Source organism: Haliaeetus albicilla, chromosome 15 (assembly GCF_947461875.1).
Source record: "Haliaeetus albicilla chromosome 15, bHalAlb1.1, whole genome shotgun sequence".
Taxonomy (NCBI): domain Eukaryota; kingdom Metazoa; phylum Chordata; class Aves; order Accipitriformes; family Accipitridae; genus Haliaeetus; species Haliaeetus albicilla.
In genome coordinates this window covers 24,865,139-24,886,783 of record NC_091497.1, presented here as the reverse complement: position 1 = coordinate 24,886,783, position 21,645 = coordinate 24,865,139, and positions in this window count along the sequence as shown.

Below are 21,645 nucleotides of genomic sequence, written 5' to 3'. Positions count from 1 at the left end.
CAGTTCTGTAAGCTAGATAGATTTTAGACACTGCCTGCTACTAATTTTAAAATGCTTCATAGTAAATGGTGTATTTTTCTGCAGTTAAAAAAGCACTTATAAAATCTACCTATGCTTGCCACTAAACCTAAATTATTGTGTACTGTGAACTGTAAAACTCACAGAGCTTTCATGTCCTCAGCATTTAAAGAAGTAATGCTGTCAAATTGCAGTAGATATGATATTACATTGGAGAATATTAGCAAATCTAGCAAAAACAGTAACAGGAGAAAGTTGTTTTTTTTTTAAATAAAGTAGCTAAAGCACACCTGTGAATTTTAGTTTGAGGACACTCTATGGTATATACATGTTTACTGTTCACTGCTTATAACCTGAAGGTGCACTTAAAACACATGCAGAAATAATTCAGTTTAGTTTCCATTAATTTATGATGTGGGCTATTTGAATTTCAATGAGAATTTCTATTCTACACCAGCTGACTTCAGAGGAAGTAGAAGCGAGAACTAGTTTTACTCATCTCCATAGATTCCACTCAGTATTTAGGAATATTATTAAATATATTATAATTTAGGTAACCAGTACCTAAGTTAAATCTAGAAAGGAATGCAGTGAAATTTGACTGCTAAAAATAGTTAGTAAAGTGGTTTTAAGCATTAAGATCACCTTGTTTCCCTGGTAAAGCTCTTTCAACCATCTCTTTAACCTAGTAAACATAGTGAAAATCATACTATTCAGGTTCTGAAGTTTTCTAATAGAATGCAGTTTTGTGGGGTTGTTGCTGTGTAGGATTTGTTGCAATGACATTCTCCTTAAAATTCTTATTTGAGGACCATAATCACTACCTCATATTGCCCCACTGTTTTCACTGTGAATAGGAAAATCATTGAGGAGTACTACCTTTTACATATGGTTAAGTTAAATGAAAGTGTATGGTCAAGTCAGTTACACTTCCACTGGAAAAGATTGTTGCAATACCTGTTTAATAAGTTCATACATGAAATATACAACATTTAATATTAGGAAGTAAAAAGCAGTGGAGTGTATTTTTTGCTATAATGTACTTGTAACATCACTGAATTAATGGCTCTTTTAATTATCAGCAGAGTTAAGGTAACTATGATATAGCTCAAAGTCATACTTACTTCTCTACTGATTATCTAGTATTATGAAAGTGAAAGCTCATTAAATTAAGCAATCTGTGTTATGTACATTAGTTGTAGAACTAATGAATTCAATTCACCCATAAGTGACCTCTGAAACAAAAGGAAGTCTAAGAAATATAATAAGGTGTGCAGATGAATAATGTGTAACTAGCTTAGAATATAAAGTTTAAGTCATTCTTAGAGAAATAAAATTTATTACATTTCCAAAAATTTGAAAATCATACTAATTGTGCATTTAAGCTAGAGGTTGCTACAAAATCTAAGAGTCTGCAGAGATATTTCCCATGATGTCTTCTAGGATATAAGAAAATATTATTTGTGTGTTATAATAAAGATTTAAAGACACATCTGTGTGTGTTGACTGACTTTATATTTTGGCTTGATACTCAGATTTTATGAAATTCTACATTTTTTTTACTTAGCTGTAAGACTATATGTATATATATATATGTAGTGTATTTCCAATATACAGGGGTGGGAAACAATGAAAGTCAACAGAATATGAAGAGCTATTTGTTAAAAGTCCTGAAATAGTACTTAATAAAAAAGTGAGTATATTTTCTGTTTCTACTAAGATAAACACAGAGGGTTTTTTTGATTTACAGTAGGGTTATTTATTGATGTGTGTCACAGTATGTTCCTGCAGACCTGAAAAACCTGTGGTGGTTGAAAGGGATAGATACAAGGGCTAGCAGTTCTTCCCAACCTTTTTAGTGCTTTCCAGTATGTCATATACCTGGACATACGACAGCATAACGTTTTTACTATTGCCCCCCCATTCATTCAACAATTGCATCTGACCCTATTAAAAAATTACTCTCTTTTATGCCAGCATTTTAAGAATTGTTTTATTGTTTGTTTGCCTTTTTTTTCCCTTTCATTGAGAGAAAAGTATGCTGAGCAAGCACAGCTCTCAGCACAAAGTCCCCCAAGGAGACTACTGGTGAGATACTGTCTATGATGCTTGCCCTGAGAGAGACTCAGTCAGCGTGCATGGTGTAAATTATCCCTCTGTGAAAAGACTAACATGAAGTTTTCATCACCTACAGTTCCTCAGGACCTGGAGTTTTATCTTCCTGAGGATAGTGTAGCAAAAATGGATGCCAGAAAAAGCTAGAAAATTGCAAATGCAAAAGTTCATTATCCCATTTGTGGGATGCTTATACTTGGCCTTTTACCTCTATCACCATATGGAATGGAGTTGGATTTTCATTCTGAGAATAATAACAGAAAAGCAAGAACCACAAAATGAAAGGATTTTTTAGTTAAACTGAGTAAATTCTCACTTCTAAGTAACATCGATTGGGAAAGTCTGTTTTATTAAAAAGAATTCATCTAATGATTCATCTTTATTCTTCATGAGTAAAAGACAGACCTTTTGTAGGCTTTTGAAAGAGAAAAGAGAGAAAAGAAATCTAAATATCTGGATTTTGAATGTTCCCACTTCATTCTAATGAAAGAAAGGAGGTCAGATGGTGTTCCATATTCCAAAGAGTGGTTTTACCACCAGTCTGTCCAGTCATTAGTGATGTGATTCTGCTTCAAACTAAGGATTAGATCCAGTCATCCAAACAGGCATTTGAGATACTGCAGAGAAGCCAAAGCACAGTGAAGTATGTGAATTGCACGACATGGGACAGGTATCCTTCTTGGAGTGGTATTTTGGAAGCTAAGTAGGAGTCTAGAACTTCCCAAATGACATAAATGTTCTGCATTCAAGCAACTGAATTGAGCCTGAGACGTCTATGGAGAGATAATGGAGGATAAAACTTTGACATCTAACTGAAAATTAGACAAAATGTAATTGTTTTCTTAGACTAACTTCTACTCTGCGTCTTTTTAGCTAGACAATTAACTTAAAATTAATTCCTCGCTTTCAAATGAGAAGATACAGCCCATCCTTTGTGTTTTCTCAGAGTTCAATAACACTGAAATTATCCTACTGTAATTTAATTAGCCTTTTCTATGTGAGTTAACTGTAAGTTAGTACTTCTTGACTAAGAAGTCAGAAAAAAGGTGACATTTAATTGTTAGAAAGGTATGTTTAGCATCTTGAGTCATAGTGGTACAATTTGCCACTCATCTCAAGTGTTATACTGTGGACAAAATGTTATTATTTTTATAGTTCCTGAAAGATATGTTTCCATGGTACTTGCAAAAGATCTGTCAGAATTTAGGTCAGCTGTAGATTTCTTTTCATGCAGAGGAAGTACTTCGTAGTACCATAACTAAACAGTACTTAAAATGTTGGGTTCTCTCTTTCTTTTTTTCTCTCTCTCTCTCTTTTTTTTCCCCTGAGAGATATTAATGTGAATGTTTTATTGAAAGACATTCTGAATAAAAATATCAAGGATGTTAAACCTTTGCAAAAAGTTAACTAATAGAAAAGTTGAAGTAGACAAGGTGTTTCTGTTTGTTTGATTTCCCCATTCTAGAAAAGAGAAGAATAGAGGAGTAATAAAAATTTTCTAGTTTGTAGAACTTTACTGCAAAGAGACAGTGGTAAACTCTTCTTTATGACCACCAAAGGAACAAGAAAGGTACATACTTGGTATAAAGAAAGTTTCAGACTAGATGAAAGCAAAGCAAAACAATAAAAAACTCAGATCTTTCTAGCTGCAAAGGTAGAAGATGAGACTAGTTAGGAAAGCTGTAGAATCATTAATTTTGAAGATGTGTAGAAACATTTTAGAAAAAAAAAGTCAGGGAGATCTAGAAGTATTTATTTTACCTGAGAAAAAGGAGATGGAACAAATTAGCCTTCAAGTTCTAATAGACCCTCTACTTCTATTGTATGTGTGTATTGGGATTGGGACCTGCATGCATTGGATTTGAAAATATCAGGTCTGTACATGTCTTGCATTATTATATCTGAGTACCATGTGTTCAGTGAAGTATATGACTTTGCCTACTTGCATACAAACCATCTCTTCCCCCTGCATTGATCTCACTCTGCCTTCCTAAAAGAGCTGTGTATCTAATGTTCATTAGATTACAGTTCCTTTGTACAAGTGGAAGACAAACTTTTGAATTTTTTCTCAGTTTGAAGGAATGGCAATGGACACATGCTATAATAATTTTATTAATATTTGCAGCATGGGCAATTTCTCATATGGCACTATTTTAAAAAATGTATCTCAAATTTTCTGTGTCTGTATTTTGTGGAGGATTTAATTCTCATGAATGTTTTAAAAATCTCTGTACCAAACTCCTGAGGAAAAGAATACTTTATTTTACGAACCTGGATGGATACAAGTTTAGCTGATCAGTATTGCCAAGAGACCTCTGTATCTATGCACAGAACTTCAGATGCTAGTGAAACTTTAAAGCAGAAATTCAAGTAATTTTAAAAGTTCAGGAAACTCTAAACTGAAGTAGTAGTTAAACCAGGAATCTTTCATTTCTTAATTTCAGATTTAGATACATTAGACATTTTTATTGCATCTAGAGGAAGGGTGTAATCCTGTCACCTGTCTTTAGGTAGCTCTAATGTGGAGGGAATTATCTAGGCTATTATAGATATTTGCCTTTAGATAAGCTGATTTTTGTTCAAAATAGCCACTCACACAATGAAAAGAAATAGCCTTTTCCTTCCAGACTAGCAGGTGGAGGATAAGTGGTATGCTAAGTCAGCTCAAACTATATTGGATTACCATTTTTAGGAAACTGAATTGAGCTCCAAATTTTTCAAGCAATGCATATGTAAAAAACCCTAAACAGTCTTCACATATGTTACAGAACAATGGCAATTTTTACAACAGAAAATAAAAATAAATGAAGTTTAGAAGTGAGTATAGTGAACTCTGATGACAATATATGCTATTCTCTTAAAAAAAAGAGTTCTGTTCCAATAGTCAACAAGATTTTACATTCATATATACAACATATCTAGTAACTTAGAAATGCTTGGTGATTGCACTACCCAGTCAAAGGCAGAGTGTATCCTTCATTTTCACAGAACAGACTTTTTGATATTCACTTTTGCAGTATTAACATAGCTAAGCTGCATGCTCAGGGCCTCACTGTTCCTCTTGCCCAAGCTGGAAATTGTTTCTTTTAGGGAGGAAGTCACCTGATCCATTGTAAAAGGTTATCTCAGGATAAAATGAATGATGTTGTAGAAGTGCTTATTTCAGTCTATTAGCTGTAAAGACAGCTTAAGGTGTCTCAGGCAGAGACATTGAAATAATCTGCTTTTATCAGATGAATCCCATAGAAAGTATCTTTCTGAATTCAAGGCTGCTGTTAATTTGCATTGTAATATGTTACTTAAAGGGGAATCAGTGGCAGAATTAGACTGAGATATCTAAGTTTCATAGAGTGACAGAAACACCAAAAAAAAAAAGATAAAACCACCATGGAAAAGTTAGGTGGAAGAGAGAGGAAAAGAAAGTAGACAAATAATATGCAGAAAGCACATACCTCTGAAAATGGGGAAAACTACCCTATACTGACAGGTACTTTATCTGTATACTGTCCAACTGTGCTAGAAAAGCCAGAGTATCATAAAAGCCTTTTTAAATAACTATGCACTTCTGTTACAACAGCTCTAAGGGGCTTTCTTTCACTGGCTGTTTTTTTCCACAACTTCTGTAAAAAGTTCCCCAGTAGAATTTGAACCCTGTACAGACAATAACACGTACTCTTACATGCCTTCAAATCCATAAACTTAAAAAAACCAACCCTTCTATAGGCCCTCCCAAGATGAATAGCCTCTCTTCTTTCAAGGGAACCCTTTAGAAACCTCCTTTGCAGTAAATTGGCACCTGGAAATTAGAGATAGAATGTGAACGGGGTAGAAGCAATAGAAAACTGAAAATACTTTGCGAGAAGCTGCTGTCAGACTCAGGGGCAACAAATGCAGAGAAACTCGGGATTTTTTCTATCTTTTTTTTTTTTCCCCAAGGCAAACAGCATTAATGTAGCAATACTACTAACTCAGTTAAGAATAATTGATTTTTATCCTCAGAGTCAGGATGCTTTAAAAATTTATTGACATAACATCCTGTGAAGTTGGGTGCTACCATCCCTGTTATATCAATGGAGAGGCAATCACAACACAAATACATAACTGCCAAATGGTAAGTTAGAATAGAGGTAAAAATTAAATGTGAACTTGCCTTCTTGCCACTCCTGCAAGGATATCTTTTGTTTCCATACAACGATGCAATGTTTCAGGAAGGACAGAGTTTTGGGGAGGAGAAACTTCCTGAGGCTTTTTCCCCCCAACTTCTCCTAGTCCTTATTTATTAAATGGTTTTAAATTCTGACCTTCTTTTGGCAAGTACAAATGAAAATGCACTGTTTATTGTAACTAAATACACAGATACACACTGGAGAAGATTTGGGCTTTAAGAATTTCCATTCTTATGGAATTCATAAATAAGAAAATAAACAGTAGTAACTATGTCAGCAGTTCCAGCTGGAATCCTCAAATAGTCTATAGTTATGCTTCCAACTTCTGGTCAAACTGATTACTCAGCCCCAGTAATTAGTACCACTTAATGTAAAGTGCTGTTCAGTGTATTAGAAATCTCTTGTCAGAAGATGCCCTGGGCTGACAGCAGGGTGACCAAACTAATTCTCACTTTTAGAACAGACAGAAATTGTAGGTCAGGGATAAGCAAGATATGCTCACATTTCAGCTGCCTCAATTAGATCTGGATCTAGGATAAAAATGTCCTGTGGTTAAGCCATATATGCAACTGACCCTTTGCCTTCATGAATATGAATGCTCACAGAAAAGTTAAGTTTGGAAAAAATATACTGGTAATTTCTCAAGTGTAAGTTGGCAGGCTGTGCTTATTTATGTATTTCTTTCTTCTCCAGGCATAATGCCTGCTTTAGGATGCATGGGATTTTTTTTACTCACACTTTGTTTAGAGATATTCAAGGGTTTAAAAAATGCTCAAAATATCCATAAAACAATACAGCTGATTTTCAATATGAAAATATCTTCAGACAATGAGCAAAACTTTCACAAAACCTCCCTACTGAACAAGAGAAGACTCCGAGATTTATGGTGAAAAAGAGTATTCCTGTCAGAGGGGTATTTCTCCATGTTCTTTCTTATTTTAACACTAACATTTCTGACACACCATAAACTTCATATCATCTCACTCAAGTTTATATTTTGGGAACAAGCCCGTAATCAACATTAAAACTGGCCGTGTAAGATAGCTGTAAATTAACAAAATACCTGATAGAAAACATGTTCTTAAAAAAATACTAAGGAAAGGAATTTTCATATTCCTATTACTGAAGTGATACTTTTTTCCAGTGATATCAGTGGGAATAGGATTGCATTATTTGAAGTAAGTTTAAAAAATCCAGCTTCTTAAGAAATGTTTGACACATTAATCTATTAATTAATCATATTATTTTGGACCTTGATACTCATAGCTAAGGACATCATAATATTTGGTATTATGATTTTCAGTGACGCAATTCCAAGTCAAAAATTACTACAGAAGTGTAGATGACTAGAAGGAAAATTAATCTTAAACTAACTTATTCCATACTGCTGAAATGAACAGGCATTTCTCAATAAGGGCAAAAAGCAGATTTGGTGTCAAAGTATAAATATAAATACATTTATATTTAGAATTTTAATATATTTCAGAGGTATTAATTTATATACAGCTCTTCACTGTTCTGAATAAATTTAACATAAAAAATAGAGCATGATATTTAATTCTGAATGACATTCTACAGTAGCGATTGCAATTAATATTAAAATGCAGCTTTTTGTCTAATGAACTGTGAATAATCAAGTTTTATTAAAAAAGCCCTAATTTGTTTAGGTACATGCATTGCCTAGTTATCCAATTATTGCTGCAAAATTACAAATGGGGAAAGTCAAATCTGTTAAATTAAGAAGGTCACCAAAGTAATTAAGACTGCTGAAGCATATTATTAATACTTTACAGTAGGTGGGGCACTGATGAAATTTACCTGCTTTTCCTTGTTATGTAAATGATGGGCTTTTGTACCATCAATGTTTAAATGAGTTAATTTACAGATAAAAGAATTGTAAAAGAGAAGGCAAGGTTCTGGGCAAGAAAAGTTCTTATCAGCTACAAAATTAAATGAAAACTGTTTTCTTTCCTTAGTAATTTGATTGTGTGTTGCTAATTGTATGTTGAGGATGTTGGAATTTTTTTCTGCCCTTCAAAAGAAATAAGAGATTTAACAGGAAGAAAGAGCAACAGTGTTATATGAGAAAAATACTGCATTGAGGATGGAGTGAATGATAACCCTACTCCTGTGGTAAATTTATGTTTCTGGCATTTAACAAAGAACGCAGAGTGTAATGAATAAGAAATAAGCCACTATGCCCCTCCAATCTAAACCAGAGTTAACTCTTGTTTTAGTATTTCTATTTTGACATTGGTACTTGGTATTTTAGACCAAAGGAACTAAATATAGTTTTAAGACATGATGTGCTCTAGATACTGTATGAAAAATAACACAAAACGGTAATTGCTTTAGATATTTCAACACCCAGAAATTTATCAGTTTGGTACAGGTAAATAAAGAGACTTGTGATATAGAAGTGTATGAGGTGACCATTAGGGAGTCCTAAACTGCACAGGTATTTTACTAACTCTGTCCTGAAACAGTTTCACATGTCGCCAGTTGGTTTAGTATCTGCCACAGAAAAAACTATTATGCATATGTGCCTGTGTATTTTATTAGCACCTATACCATATTACTCTGGGTTTTATTCTAACAGTATAATAGCCCATTGTGAGAGACTGAATTGTCATCTTGAGCCATTTGTCTCAAAGGTTGTTTGCTGTGAGAGACTGAACTGTGAACTATTTATCTCGAGCCATTTGTCTCTGGGATGGCCTGTTTAAGCAGGACACTCCTCTGTCCATAAGGACGATCACCAGGCCACTGAGGCATCCAGGACTGGAGCTGGCAAAGCATGCAGGAATGTGGAGACTACCACTGTCATGGAAACTGTAGTCTTTGAGATGAGGTACCGGTTTCTGGTGTTGATCATACAAAGATCGTGTGATAGACGAAGCCTGCAGCAGGTGAACAGTGTGTGAACAGTATGTATGTGCACACTTCATTGGACTCTGCCCTATAAAAACCGTGGAGACAAGCCATGGTGTGCACCCATCACTGAAAAATTGAAGACTGAGGACCAACGGGACACCACTGGATCCGTGGTGGTGACTATTCTTGCAACTCTATCCTGACTGCTTGCTTGATTTCTGCCTTTTCTTCCATTCTATCCTATCGCTACTATTTTCTACCTTTGATACTTTTGATAATAAAAGCTGGTTTGGGTATACGGCATTTGACCTCATTTGTGCCTTAATCTCGCTCTTGGGATCATACCAAAACCTTCCCCGACATGGGACCGGGACATCCATAATGTATAGAAAATGCATCATAAAAAGCAAGGAAACCAAGCCAAAACAAGGGAAAAAAGCCATGGCAGCAGATCTTGAAGCTGGATAAAAATCAGCCAAAGTAAAAGCAAATCCCTGAGTGTGTGTGCACATTTATTCTTTCCCTTCCCTGTTTGATAGCTTATCTTGTGAGCAATATTCATTGTCCATCTTCACATCTTTAAAGACATGAAAAAAAGTTACTAGAAACTGACAGACCTATAATATCTATTTAGTTGCATATCAAACTATATGACATTCAAATTCAAGATTAAACCTCCAAAAGTGTTGCCCCATGAGCTGATCAAACAGAACAAGGTACATTATTTGTCCCCCCTTCAGCATTTAAAGAGAACTCATTTGCTCTTCCAGTCATGTGGAGGAGGCTCTTAGAGGCTCCCCCTCAGACTGTTGTGATTGACACCAACTTCTTCTTTCAATCTCTCTCTCGCCCCCTCCCTCTCTCTCTCTCTGACCTATTTTCACAGCACAGTGGGGGCAGAGAAGTAGATGAACATTTTCTTTCTTGTTAAGTGTGAGTAATAGCTAATGTCATCAACTTTGAGATCAATATCCTCGAAAGTTACGTTAGCCTGAAAGACGGATTAGAAATCAGCTGTATATGACCACTCTGCCTAAGCAAATCAAAGCACTCTGCAAGATATAGGAGCTGGGCTAAGATTTGAAAACAGTATGTGTTTTCCTCAAAACCCAGAATCAAGCCAGTTAAAAATTAGAAGAATCCTTAGAGATATAGATGCAGCAAAGTCAGGATGAAAAAAAGCCTAGAAGAATGTCTGCCTATCAAACATCATGAACCAAGAGACCTAGACACTGCCACAAAGTACATTCAAATCCTATCATTACGCAACTCTTCAGGAACATAAAAGTACTGGTAAATAAATCCTGTCAAAAATATGTCAGCCTGTCACACAATCTGTATATTTTCATACCCTTATCAGTGAAGAAGGTAAAAAGTTGACATTAACCCATGAAAGACTACTGCCCTTTACGGTATCTTCTCAGGATTTTCTAAGTATCTAGTATCATCCTCTCAGATTCCCACTTTTTGCAATATTTTATCTATCATGTGAATATCTGTGAAGAAATCTGCAGCCTGAATTTTTCTTACAGTCTTTTCTTTATACATGATTATTTAAATGAGAAGATACAGGAAAACTGGAAAAAGGTTATATTGATTCTGAAACGCTTCAGCTGACTTAATAATTATTGATCAAAATTATTTTTCTTAAAAAATGATAGGATAGCTTCATATGAGCTAGCAATTCAAGTTCTCTTTGAATAAAATTTTTCCAATGGGGGGACCCACTCATCTGACCAAGCTCAACCTTCAATCACCAACAGAAGGAAAATACTACTTATGATTTTTAATGTTTTATCCATAAAAAAGCACGGACTATGATTGACTAAACTCTCAGGAGTTGAGTTGTCAGTTCTGTTGACAACCAGATCTTTTTTTTCTTTATGGGAATGTTCTGTGTTCATGTTTCTATGATCACACTTATAAGCAATCAGAAATGTTCCACCAATTACTTCCTATAAATTTGTAAATGTGGTCTCCTCTTCCATTGCATGTGTATTGCTTAGATGAGTTGAGAAATGGTTGAAGATGACATTAGAATACTGAAGATCTAAATCTAGAGTTTTGGATTGAACATTAAGTGCTTCTAAAATTGTGGATACTCAGTAGTCTTTCATTTTGTCAGTGTTTTTTACTTTTGACTAGGCACTTGGCTGAATGGCTTTTGAAGTTTACATCCAAAAGTGCATTTGAGAACTTTTTATTGTCATGTTTGATGAAAATGTAAGGCACAGCTCGGAATTACCAAGTGCAGCCAGGAATGAGGTAGGTTATAGGGATATTAATTTAAATATTATAACTTGAACATTTGTCACCATGTTGTTCTTGTCTTGTAAGTTATGTTAGGAATGAAGATCTCATAGTGAAAGTACTTTCTCATTACCTAATGTTAGACATATCCTCATTACTTTCCTTTCAGGGCATATCATTCTCCCTTCCTCAGAGACATGTTCAGTATTCATTCTTCATCTGGACAAAATCTTGAAGCAGAAATAAAAGCCTTCTAACAGTCCTCAAAGCTTAGCTTCATAAATACATGAATGTTTCAAAAGAACACTTCCATGAACACCAGTACATTGTCTCCCACCCTGTAAACAAAGAAATAGACATCTTTGCCTTTATTCAATTTGCTTTCAAGTTATCTGAATTATTTTTCTTAGCTTGACTTACAATTAGATGAGGATATTTGTAAAATCTCACCAAAATCATACACTGCTCTTAGATTCATCTTTCTTATGTGCTTAACTGTGGCCAGTGCTTTAATTGGTAAAAGCCAATTATGTTGGGTTTATTTGTAAATATTAGGACTGAGAGTAGGTTTTCTTTCTGACTTGAATGCTAGCGGGATTTCTATTAGAGATCAAAATTGCTCTCTATTTTTTATTTGGTTGGAACACAACAACTACCAGTGATGTCTAATCCTATTTGTGGAAAAAAATATTAACTTCTGGTTATCTTGTGATGGTAGAGGCACAGACATACAAAGTCAGTAGCTTAGATAGCCAGTACTTTCCGTTAATGGAATATTTTTAAGCAAAAGTTACTAAGTAGGATAGAAACGGCTCTGTTGCTAACAAGTGTCTATCCCTCTTCTTTTTCTCTTCCAAGATGTACAGTCTTGTTTACCACTGAGGCAGCTGGCAGGATAATGTCATTTAGAGTGACAAAAAATTTTCTGTCATTGTTCTCTGCAACAATCTTCAGGAAGTTAGAAAAATATGCTCGTTTTGTCTTAAAAGTAAATAATAGGAAAGTAGGAAACCTATCTTAAAACATTTTACAGTATGAGCTCCACTGAGCTGCAACAGAAAAAAAGGTTTAAAATTAAATGTGTATTTTACTTCACAATGATGTTTAGATAAGAGATATTAGACTACCTAGCCTATTTTTACTGTGAGAATGAGACATCTTGAGAGAATTTTCAATATCTTTAGGATAATTGAAATCTTACCGTCCTTCCTAGAGAGAATTTAGAGCCCAAACCTCTTCCAATTAAAGCAAGTGGAAGTATATTCACAAAGCTTAGAAGGAAATGGGAAAAGTCATTCGCTAATATCAAGTAATATAATGAATGGTATGACAGACATGCTAACATTAATTCAGATTTTTATGGAGAAACAAAAGAGTGTAGGAAATTATTGGTCTGTATATAGAGGAGGGACAGAAAATAAGTAACCTGGGAGGAGTGTGCATAACTGGCGATAAGTCAGAATCACCCTGAAGGAAAAAGGATGTTACAATAGATTCAAATTTATGTTGGGAATTTGTTATAGACCACCAGATCAAAAGTATCATAAAGAAGAGGAAATGGCCTGTGAAAGCAAAAGGGTTTGTGATAAAGGAAAAACAGTACTGATGGGAGATTTTCATTATCTTGATGTAAACTGGTATGAATCTGAAGTAAGGCTGTGGTTAGACAAATGATTCTGCAAAGAATAATATTTTGAGGTTCCACCTCAGTTGTTTCTAAATGGCTCACACATCAAATTTGCTCATTTTACAAATCAAAATATTTCTGTTTTCCACTTCTTAGATCTGACCTTAATGCCTAAAAATCAGTTTTACATTCTCACTGATGCTATCCCTAGCTATGTGTGAGAATCATATGTCAAATGGAAATGCTTTTCATGATGAACACAGCAGAACCACAGGTCCTTCAGTACTGAATTGTTCATATTAGGAAGATAAGTTTATTTAGTGAGTGGCACATAACTGCTGATATAAGACAAGGAGGTAAAATGCAAATTCAAGGCAAGACTTTCATGAACATTAATCCTACCTTATAGGAAATTAATCCTACCGAGTAGCAGAGCTGGCAGGTCTTTCATGGATATAATAAATAGTTTTACCCAAGAACACTTTGCTGCATATGGAGTCATATGACAGCCTTACTCGCTTTAAAGCTGAACAATGTAGAAGATAAGATGTCAAGAGAGACACTTAGGAAATGAGTCATGATCTCCTTCAGTTCTGAACACAAAAGAGCTATAGTATGAATACATAAGATGCCCCAAATCCTGATGCAACCAAGAAAGCATACAAAAATTAGAAAAATTAATAAAAAATGAAATTTGATTATATAGAGAAAAGCAAGCTGGAAGATCAATAGAATAACCTATCTCTGAAAGTGTAGTTAGTCCATGGCAGAGTGTGTATGGCTTCTATTCTAGTCAAAGTACTTCACAAAACTGGGTCACTTGCTGTGGAATTTCATTTGGAAGCAATACTCAGAAAACTCCCATGAGGTTGAGGTATACCAGTTTTAGAGTTTTGGAACATATTATTTTGATTATTCACTTTGAAAACAGTGTTTACTCTGATATTTGTTACCCCCCCCGCCCCCCCAAAATAAAAAATGTTCAACTAAAAATGAAAAGTTTGGATACCTGTCAAGGCAAAAGATTTCCATCCACTTAAAACTAAGCTTATTTTTTTGGATTTTTCCTCTAAAATATATGTGTTATTTTTTTTCCAAAGAAAACTACACTTTAAAAGTCATAATCTTATGTTAACCGAAGCTTCTGTTCTTCATAGAGTTGTGTCATTCATATGAGTGGCTTCTCCCAGGCAATTCAGAACTAGTGACAATAAGTCTACTATTTAGCTGTGAATCTCTGGAGTACCTGAGAGCTCTTCACTGGGACCCTTTTAGTTCTGTGTTTATAAGAAATCACTAAGTAAATTGTGGTGATGGATGGGCTATAATGGTGTCATATTTACTTTGTTATGGCTTAGCTTCTTTTTTCAATCACATCCTAAAAGGCATATTTACCTACTCTCTCAAGGCTTATCAGAAACTTAAACTTAAATTAAAAAAAAAAAAATCTGACAGGTTTTAGATTTTGGGGGTTTGAGTTTTGTTTGGGTTGTTGGTTTTTGTTGTGTTGTTTTTTTTTTCTCCCCCCCCCCCGCCCTTAGGATTGAAGTTACACTGCTTGGCACAAGAAAAAAACCTCTGGTGAACAAGCAATACCGCATTTCCTCTCTCAGATGAAGAGCTCTATCCACCTAACAGCACTTAAGTATTTAGACTTTATTCAGCAACATTAATTACAACAGACATTCCTTCTAGTAAGCAGTGGGAATCTATCAGACCACATGCAAGTGCTCTGGAAGCATTTTGAAAGAAGGCTGCAAATTCTATGATAGACTAAAGAATAGATATGCCTCCATCATGTGAACTCTATCTGAACAAATAGTAAGCCATATGCACAGCATCACCACACTGCCTGCCACTAGTGAAAGGTAACCATGAATGATAGTAAACATCATAATGCTGATTTTATGTCTTTTTTTTGAGCCCCTGAGGTAAGCAAAAAACTAAGGAGACTTTTTTTATAAGAATAAATTTATTTTTCTTTCCTTTCTTCTTTTCTGTAATAATTAGGTCTGCACTGCTAACAATTATTTGATTAGCTCTATAACATTTCAATTATATTAACAATAATGTAATCTTTGATCAAAAAAAAGGTTTTGACTGTAACAAATACAAGGAAAGCACACTCTTAGGGTGAACTAGTGTAGTTCTATGAATTTCCTATGCTGATGAAAATACTAATTTAAGCTAGATATTAAATCACAAATATTCAATAAAAACAACCACCACCACCATATAATAATATTAACAACAACAACAACAACAATAATAATAATAATAATAGAAATTCTATGTGGTCATTGTTTTAAAATATTAACAAAACCAGTAATATTGTCTGTATTTTGATGGCAAAAAATTATTCTTTATAGATGGTATCCATTTATTCTTCAGATCAGGTCCTTCAGAAGGTAGGGATTCAGGAGCTAGCCTTGTCCCACACTGTTTAAGAAATTTACCAGTGAAAACTTAAACAGCTGAAACATTTAGGGTCTTATGGCTGTTGTGCAGGACAACACTCCCAAATTCTATCTAACCCTCTTTGTGGATTTTGTCCTCTATCACTCTGGTGTTAGGATATAAGGTGCTGAATCACTTTTCAAAATGTTACTCTAGTATTTACTTACAAAATCTTCTCATAAACAAAAATATTTTCAAATATATTGTAACAAGTAAATTCATGACCTAGAACCTGAATATAAGGGTCTGTGAGTGAATGCAGAACAGCTTTACATTAGAGTTCAAAATGAACAAGGTAGCCACATCAAAATTATCCCCCATTTTTCAGGATCTGATTCCAAGATTGCTTTGAAAAAAGATGTCTCTCATAATTTACCTTTGATATATTTTCTGATTATTTGTTGGGTTCTGTGCTTGCTAACCATGCTACAACACACCTGTTCCTTTACATTAATAACACAACTTAAAAGTTGCTCTCCCAGTCCCTGTTCAAGGATGAGAGCTTGTGAAGACTACAGAGATGGGCACCACAGGCTACTCTATGCTGGTTGTCATGGTTTAACCCCAGCCAGCAACTAAGCACCACACAGCCACTCACTTCCCCCCCTCCCCACCGTGGGATGAGATAAGAATGGTTTAATAGAACAGAAAAGAAGAAACCAATAATGATAATGATAACACTAATAAAATGACAACAGCAATAATAAAAGGATTGGAATGTACAAACGATGCGCAGTGCAATTGCTCACCACTCGCCAATCGACACCCAGTTAGTCCCCGAGCGGCGATTCACCGCCCCCACTTTCCAGTTTATATACGGGACATGACGTCACATGGTATGGAATACCCTTTTGGCCAGTTTGGGTCAGCTGCCCTGGCTGTGTCCCCTCCCAACTTCTTGTGCCCCTCCAGCTTTCTCGCTGGCTGGGTGTGAGAAGCTGAAAAATCCTTGACTTTAGTCTAAACATTACTTAGCAACAACTGAAAACATCCGTGTTATCAACATTCTTCGCATACTGAACTCAAAAACATAGCACTGTACCAGCTACTAGAAAGACAATTAACTCTATCCCAGCTGAAACCAGGACATGGTGAACACAGAATAGCTGAGCCTTGGGGTTTTGGTTCACATACTGGTTACATCTTGAATATTTTCAGTATAAGGCTAAGATGTGCACCATCCTCACCTAATCAATTGTCCTGATCAAAGGACTAGACAATCAGACAGTTTCTAACTAGCTTTGGTTCAGATGATAGCTTCAAGATAAAGTGTTCACTGAGTGAGATTTTACAGAATATTGAGTTCAAACATATAAAGTCCTCCTGAATCTTGTTTTGTGGGGATATATTTTAATTTCTTGGATCTGTCTAGTTTTCAATTGACTGCTAGGTCTGAAGAAATACAACTCTTTCCAGTAAAGATATAGGAATTATTCCTCATCTTTTAGTCTTCTATTATGCCAAAAAACATTTAGGGGAAAAATTGTAAAATAAGATTTCTAAAATAGTCAACACACAATTCAGATTGCTGGAGAAAATACAGAATTCTGTTACATTGATAAAATTGGATCAGAAGGTATTAAAGTAATCTACATAGGTAAAACAATTTGGGCTTTAGATTTTTTGTTTAAACATACAATGTTCCATTAAAAAAATCACTTCATATCGTATTATCTATGACTGCTGCAAACAACAGAGAAGGCACTAAATTTCTCAAGAGATGAAATAAAGTATTTAGCTTTTCCATAGCATCCTTCTATCAAAAGACACATCTCAGTAACTGTTTTACTCTGTAAAACAGATACTACAGTAACACTTACTTCCTCATTAGGAACACTAAGTTTTCCAGATCCTCTTCCATCTGTTGGGCAGCAGCAAATAAAGCATTCCCTACTGTTAGTTAATGAAGAATATTTTGTCTTCCAAAAAAGCAGGTTGATGTACTAAAAAGCTTTTCCTCACAGCTTTGCAGAGAAAAAGCAAAAGTAGCATTTTAGGTTGTTTTCTTAAAAAAAAGTTTGATTTTTTTTTCATTCATTTAATATCAGATGTTTTCTAAAGTAAAAGATAGAAAGAGTTATGATAAATATATTAAGATCACCAGCACCTCTTTAAGAGTATCTATTTCTTACATCCTTCCTCAAACTACCAAATCAGAAATTAACAGGTTTGAATTTGGTAACTAGCCCCCCCCCCCCCCCCCCAAAAAAAGAGGAAAAAATAATCACTATTATCTCAAATACTTACTTTTAGCACATAACTGGACTTCAGCAGAACTAATTTCTTCAAGATATTTTCTCAGTACAGAATAGAGTTTAGGGAATTAACATACAATGAAATTTATAAAAAAAAAGGGAAAATCAAAGTATAATTTAAAAATGAAATTTGAATAATTTTCTTTCACTATAGAAAAAAGTTTCTGTCTAACTTTTAAGTAAAAGTTTAATCTAATTTCACCTTCACAACCCCACATTTTAGAGAGATTTCTCATTTTCCATGAGAAAAGCGGACATTGATTCATTACCTAATTACTAAATGAAGACAAAAATGACAGTGAAGCCAGATATTTTGCAAGTTTAAGTATGCTTTCATTATTAACAGTGCAGTGCAATGTGATTGCTTAAGTGAAAATTATAATCTGAGAATAGATTCCTAATTTAGAGAATACTGGGGGTTTTATAGCACAAAAGAGGTATGGCTGAAAAAAAGCCCCAGCTTCAGAAGGAGTTCAATGTGTCTGGGAATAGTACTGCAATCTACCATTTCTGTTTTCTTTGTTACTATGAATACCACTGGTAATTTTGGTTTATTAATGCTCCAGGACGTAAAATAACACCCTCCAAAACAATAGTAACCATTGCAGTGTATTACAGTAACAGTTAGACGTCACAAACTCTGCTGACAAATGTTTGCTTTGCTGATACAGGTTTGACCTACATTAGGCACTGTAAAGATAATCAGATAATCATTCAGAGCAACATAATCAGTAAAGCAAATCAGTAAAGGAATACAAAGGCATTTCTGTAGACAGCTGGATTTTTACCTGAAAGATTTGTTGCTGAATTACTAGATGATGATCATTAGTTTTTCAGCTAAAACAATGGTAAAACCCATCATATTATTCAGTTTTAATCTATCTTTGGCATCCTCCCTCCATTAGACAACTCATTGTTTGTCAAGGTCAGCTTGGCCATGTTCAGAAAATGAAATGCAGATATTTAGTTCCATTCTTAAGGTGAATATCATGTTCCCAGCAACCGGTTACATTTTATGGCAATATTTTATCAATGTGTTTTCTGTCTGGAAGATGGGTTTTGTCAGAGGTTTATTCTTCCACAGTAGCAGCCTGTTCCCAGTCTCAATGGCTGTGGTTTCAACTCACTCTGAGTAATTGTTTTCTGAAGCAGCTGCAAAAAAAACATTCTCTGCTTTGTGCCTGGTACCTGTCTCCATGTCTGCTCCAAGGACAGCCATGTAACTGAGCATATCTGACAGTCTACTGACCCCATAGCCAGGCTGGGGAAAGTAAGGCCCTCTAGGTCCTTTTGTTACACATTAGCTATGTGCATGGCCAGTAAGACTTCAGGCTACCCTGAGAAGACATAATAAGAGACATCCGTATCTCATTTGATTTTGATTGTGTATGCTCAAGAAGCAGATTGCAAGAGGCCTCCTTTGGGGAGGACAACCACTAACTACTTAGGACCCAGTAGAAGCCTGTACAATTCCCCTCTGACTCATCCACTTTGTTGACACTTTGGATTCAACTTAAACTTTCATGCCATGAAGTCCTTTGAAAGGCCCTGCGTAACTGGTCTTTAGCGTGCTGAACCATGAAGGATTGGTTAGGGAACAGTTTGCTGCACTTGAAACCTTGTTATAGGCAATAAAGAATACACCTTGTAAGCTCAGTCAAGAACTTTTCATTAGTCTAATTGCTGTTTGACCAGTATAATGAAAAATGCAACAATCACTCAGAAGTAGTCCAGTTAAATATTTTTAATTATTTACCTGCCTGCAAACAATATAGGAAAGAAAAGTACTGGGAATTCTCTAAGAGTTATCAGTTCTGTCTCCACCAAATTTTCTTCACATAATCATATGACTATGCAAAACTAAAACTGAGTTAAAATATTATAAGTTGTTGATTAGATACTGGCCTCTTTGATTTACATTTTAAATTCCAAATTAAATATAACTTTGTATTCATGTCTTAGTACAGTACCATTGCTGAACAATGCTTGAAACTTATATTTTAATGCAAACTTCAATGCAGGTAGTGTCAATTAGATTGCTTTAAATGTACAAAGCAGATTCATATTCATATCAAAGTTTAATGTAATAAATATCATCTATATTTGCTTTATACCAAACAAAAACGATCACATTTTCTGTATAATGCAAAAAAAATCAAAAGAGAGTGTCACTGATTTCATTATCATCTGTCCATCATACTGTGAAAAGAAGCTGATAACAAGCAAAGTAGTTTCAACTGACCGAGTTTTTATTGTCACTCTAATGAAAATAAGATTAAAGACCTGCTGAAACTGTGAAGGAAGACATTAATTCAAAAATAAATCTCAATATAGCTTCAATTAAAAAGGAAAATGCTGCTAAAAGCACACATTGTTTACAAATTCAGATACAAAAATTTAGATTTACCTGAAACTGCATATTTCAATAAGTTCATCTATTAAAAGTAATAGAGCAAAGTGCATATCACTTTGACATTCCAAACTGAGGTTGGATTTTATTAAATGCATTAAAAATACTGAGAATAAGTTACTGGTTTCTTTAGTCCTAGCTTTTGTATTCCTTAATAACTAAATGAAACCTTTCATAGAATTACATATATGGAATATAATTTTATAATATTAAGTTATTGATTTCACTGTAGTGCCAGTAGTGATAGTTTTAACTTAGCCTCATACCAGTGCAGTGCACTGTATCTTCTATCCAGAAGCTACAGGTTAGTAATTGTAGTTGTGGAAAATCTTTGTTTCATGCCAGAATGAAGCTGCTCATACAATCATGTGAACACTCATACCCAGTGTTCTGCCAGTCCGTTTGTATGTTTTGTGTTCTTCCTCACTGTGGTCTTTTTTTTTTTTTTCACCTATTGCTGTGAGGAAGGTGGACTACCTTATATTGTGTCTCCAGCTTTCACTGTTTTATCTGTTTACCTTTCTCAATTGCTTTAAAATCTCTTTTGCAAGCTTACACGTACAACAGCTATCTGTAGATTTATTCTTAACATCTTGCGGAAAATTGACACCCATTGCCTTTTAAAAATTTAGCAACTTATTCCAAAGCCCAATATCTTATTCTAGCTTTTGTCCTCCCCTTGAGTTTCTTTTGATGACTTTTTAATAATTTGAATAAGTTTTTCCAATAATATCTATCATGTTGGTTTGGGTTTTTTTTTTAAATTGCATAGACTGTTGATGACCATGGTCTCCTTTGTAATACTAAACTCAACAGACATTCCTCCTTGTTAAAAGAAGGCTTATAATAAGTTAATGCCTAAGGACCTGTATAAAGCTTTATTAAACAGTTTACCCCACTCTACGTTCTTGTTTTATTAGAGTGAATCTCCTCAAATTCATCTCCTCTTTACAAGCACTTTGCATAGTAAAGCATAACTTCATAATGCATCATGCTGTTATTGAAAGAAGCAATAGAATACCAGCCAGTAGCATCATTCGACAATGTATGAATCAAAATATAGTTGGTTACGGATAAAACAGTATTGTCATCTAAAGGATGCAATACTCAGGTTTTTTTTCTTTGTCTTTTATGCTTTCACCCAACCTCATCTTTTGTTGTACCTTAAAGATATCCTTTAAGATGTCAATATATTGAAAAAACCCCAACAAACTTCGGGGGTTTTTTTCTTAATATATTGGAATAAAGGCAGTATATGTATTTTGAAAACCTCTAATGTGGTTCTCGCTTGTTGTTTTTTTTCCATGTGACTTCAATAAAGGTCCAAAATAAATTAGGTCTTAGAGGAAGAAATACTATGTTATGGACGACATAATGAGAATGGCCTTAGCAATGTTTTCTTTTAAATGTCAGCTGCGCATTTTGTAACTGCCTTACAACCCTGCAATACATGTACACTTCAGATGCAAGCTA